This window comes from Rutidosis leptorrhynchoides, chromosome 11 (genome assembly GCF_046630445.1).
Source record: "Rutidosis leptorrhynchoides isolate AG116_Rl617_1_P2 chromosome 11, CSIRO_AGI_Rlap_v1, whole genome shotgun sequence".
Lineage (NCBI taxonomy): Eukaryota > Viridiplantae > Streptophyta > Magnoliopsida > Asterales > Asteraceae > Rutidosis > Rutidosis leptorrhynchoides.
In genome coordinates, this window is record NC_092343.1 from 179,023,252 (window position 1) to 179,028,128 (window position 4,877).

Consider the following 4,877-nt stretch of genomic DNA (forward strand, 5'->3'; position numbering starts at 1 on the left):
AACCAAGTGGTGGTATAGTGAAATGTAGAAATGTAGCGGAGAAAGAAACTATGACGGTAAAATCACAACCAATATCCACGACTAAATCCCGACCTAGCCACCAAATCAACAAAAACCCACAATCAAGAATCACCGCGACACCAAGCATCAAAAAACCCGAAGCACCAATCTAATTTCATGATATAATCCTCGCAAACAATGATCATGAACCTTGAATATAACAATAACAATCTCACATCTTGATCTCGAACACGCCTAACACTATGACATGTAAAGCAACAAAATAACCTTGAACACACTACCGCAAACCACATACCATCACCAACTAATATCACAAACTGAAACCACCCAAAAGAACTATCCAAAATACTTGAACCCACGATATAATAACCCAAAAGAATCTACGAAAACTGCTATTTGATATAGCCAAAGTACATGATCAACTAGCAAATATTATAATTTAAACTCGTAGCTTCTACTCCATAATAAAATATTACGCGCATGAACTTTGTAGCTAACAGAGTTGGAATTCAACTCATAGCTTCTACACCATAGATGGCTTTCAAATCATATAGTGAAATAATATGGTCACATGAAACAACACAAAATCATAAGAATTGCAAATGGCTTTTCAAAATCATTCAAAATTATATATCTCACCTCTCTGATTGCCACGATTTGAAGAACTCGATGCTATACCACTACTTGAAAAACTCGATGCTATACCGGTAACTGCGCAACATAAAAACAACCTGAAAAACAACCGAAACCACTGCACGTGACTCAAAACAACCCGAAACAACTCGAAGCAACCCGAACAATTCAAAACAGCCCGAAAACATCTAATTCTTACTCGAAGCCAGAAGGAGCACCACCCAAAATCGCCATCTGACGGGAATGAACACACAAAATCTGATGTGAATACTTGACCAAATTTATTTTGTAGCTTACAAACTCAAAAAATCGTCATCTGACAAGAACCCAACCTCTTCCACCTAGATCTATCTGAAACAGTGCCACTTAAATCAACCCTAGTCATGTATATTCTACAAACGAGAATTGAAAAGTATGCCTTTGAACCAAGAAATGAATAAAATCCAGAGATATAACATAAAGTTTAAAACTTTCTCTATACTTTCGAACAATGTTAGATTATCGATTAAGGCACACTGAAGGAATATGAGGTTTGGTGGGAAAAGAATCTAGTAGAAACAAACTAATATTTCTAGCATTTGGCTTGAGGGCAAGCAAAGTCTAAGTGTAGGACACTTGATATCAGCAAAAAATTCACATTTATAACACCCCCCCCCCCCGATATTTAGCCCAAAAATAATAAAGTTCCAAGATTTTATCAAAGAATAAGCATTTATTTGCTTTCTTTTTTAGATCAAGTAATTACAAAGGTGATGCAAGAAGAATATAAGAAAACTGATTTAAAATGAATAATCTAGAGTGAAAATGGTAAATGTCAAGTTACAACCTCGAAAACCAAGTTACGATCACTAAAAAATCAAAATTGATCAGAAGATAGAGCCACACAGGCTGGTCACACGGGCTGCCAGCTAGAGCCACACGGGCTACCATGCTCCGGCCAAACGACCTCCTTACCCGTTCAACCAACTCCACACGCCCTCTCCACATGGCCCGTGTACACAGCCTGCCCAGTCTACACAACCAGTGTATACGGCCTGCCAAGGTCAGATTTGCCTATAAAAGGGCTTTGATTGCTCCTTTGTAACATATTCAATTTTCATTCATCACTTCAAAAAAAATTATAATATTTAAAAATAGTTTAGTAGCTAGTTAGTATTTTATTTTCGGAGGATATTCCCGAGCCTCTGCATTCAAGGGGGATCTCTGTAAGCTAGAATTTCTCAGGTTTTAATCCGAACGCACTTTCTTTTTAAACATGAGTTCTTATTATCTATGTTTGAATTGGCATTGTGATATTGACATGATAGCTTAAAGTTATTCGTAAGTTGCCATGATAGAATCATAGGCTAGCGTAATTATGTAAATTTAGTATGATTGTCATTGTTCGTCTGAAATTGTGATTCTGATAAGCTTGTATATTAGAATCTTGAGGATTGACCAACCTAGGTTGTGACTGCGACTTATCCACTTATCTGAAATTAGCTACTTCATAGGATTTAAGACCCCAGTCATAGTGTACCCGAAGCATCTCTAAACTCAGTATCCCGATGGGCATTTAATGCACTTTTAGGACACAGAACTTATGAATTGAGACATGAATAGCCTAGCATGCCTGATAACTGTTCCTGAGAGACCTCTTAGGACTGTTATGACTTATGTAGTTACATTCAATTATACGATTCAACCCTATTGCATGTTCTTATTTGATTGTTTCCTTAGGATTGTTCTTACTATACATTGTATGTTTATATGTTGTTATCTGTTTTACTAATCATCTTAACACTGCAATGTCGTATAATGATTAGAATTAGTTTGATCTCTGTAGAATGTTGATATGGTTGTTAGATCCTTTAACTGTTTTGTCAACTTAACCAGACGTACTCCTCACTTTTGTGATTGTATTCATTCAACACGACAAGTTGTTATTCCATCTCTCGACAAATAACGAGGGTTTGGGTTAGAACATAACTTCTAAATGGTGCTTCACTAATAATAATCTCTGAGGATTAGACACAATCTGAGAGTTTAACCACATTGACATATCTGTTTTTGCTCAAAGAGAACTCTGAGAGGCCAAAGACCGATAAGCTTGCACGAATGGCTCATCCGATCAGATTCTTACTATCCTAATTAGAGTTTTAAATTAAACATAATTACCTTTCTCTAGCTTAAGCATATATCATGGTCAAAATTTCCTTGATCTACAAACTAAGGATATCCCTGTAACCCTTTTACCTTTCCGAAATTAGAACAATTAATTAAAAAACAAACTACTACCCTTTTATCCAGTCAATTTAGTCAAAGACAATTATACCCTTGGAATTCAATTCGTTAAACCATTTAAAAACACGACCCTGGGTCAACTTACATTTTCTATCTTAGGAAGTTAAAAGAGGATTTAGGTCCCGCTCTTACAGATAAAAAAAATCAGTTAATACTCTTTTGAGACTCGCTTAGAGGACTATGCATGTTTAACTCCAGCCAAAGAGGACGCCTTTGCATATACTTATTCGCTGCATATATAAAAGAAATAAACATTTAGTATTATCAGATAAAGAGTGAACTAAATAGCTTGTTTTGAAACCGCAAGGACCATTAGTTAGACAATCATGGGGTTCCAATATATTAATTCGATTACCACACACACAAACACTCCCATTTAAACTCGAAAGCCACATAGGAAACACTGTACTACGTATACGACTTAACTTATCTATCGCAACATGTGATTCCAAAATAGCATAAATACTCAGCTTATTACTCATCACCACCTCTTAAGCCTCATGTTGTTTCAAGAGTCGGTTCAATCCCTGAATATTCCAAGATGATATATTAATCATTAATACCATCTAAACCGAGAGTGCTTGCCCCATCAGAAGTTTTTTCCGCAATAAATCTTGCTGTTTCATCCATGAAGTCTTCCACATCATTTATATAAGGATATGTATCCTTTTGCTTATGATCTATCTTACTACCATCCTTCAGTTCACATTCATCATTACATGTATTCAGTTTCTCAAAAGGATTATTCAAGTTTATCCCAATAGTACTTGCTCCATTCCCATTAACTTTGTTACTGTTGGTTCTTGTAACCTGTTGGTACAATTTTCCGTAAAGCGGCTGTAAGGTACCAGTACAAGTCAATATCTGCTCAGCGTGTGGCGTATACTGTTGATTGTTGTTTGACCTCGAGAAATAATCTCTGCAGACCCAGAACACGGATGAGTAATCCGTTAGGTGGCCTCAATCAATCTGAGGATCAATCTGAAATTGATCCGTATAGCGTAATGCTGCTAAGTGGCTGATGTATGTTTAGAGTGAGAAAGAACTGTGTGAGAGAGAAAGTGTACTTCTCTCTGACTGAAGTTCAGATCAGAATGATGATGATATGCGGTGACCCAAGGGGTCTATTTATAGGCGTAGAATGTTTGAAATTCTCGGGATACACGTGTCAATCACTGAATGGTTCTGTTACGTGAAGTATCCGGAAGTTCGGTGACGTGTGCTGACGTGGCTGCGTGTCGTTCACGCGCTGAATTAAAGGGCTTAAGCATAGAAGCTGCCTGCAGGTCTTACGCTTGACGCTGGGCGGCCTGCTGTACGCTGGGCGGCGAATACTGAAAACTGCCAAATTTAATTATCTTTTGTATTGTTTGATCCATTTTTCTGTATAAAAATGGTGTTCTTATGCGTGTATCCTCTAGGATACACCATTAAGTCCCCCCAGTTTAATGTCTTTATTTTTGTAAAAAATAAAGTCATTAAACTAAAATATAAGTGATGCCTTTTTCCTCGGGAACAAAAACCTGCTGTAGCCGAACTTTTTTCTGCCATGTCAGTTACTTTTTGATCATTGTCTGCAAAAAGTAGCCCTTTTTTGATTTTGAATTTTATTTTCCAAGTTTTTCTTTTCCCGCATATTTACTCAGTTAACACGTGGCACCATGTCATCCACACGATTAACCGCCAACTATTCATCTCCCACTTCGCTATTTATTACCCAATTTTTACTGCGTCATATTTACTTCAAGCAAAATTTATTTCCTTCATCTACCTTAAACTTCTGTCAAAAATTCCTTTCTTAACTACCTAATCAATGGCTATTTTTAATGTTGAAGATATTCCAAGAAGAATCTCCTCAATCTATCTCGATCGTGTCAGAATTGCTTTTTCCAAATTTTTTGGGGCCGATGCTGTTATTCCTGGCCCGCATGATCGTGCAT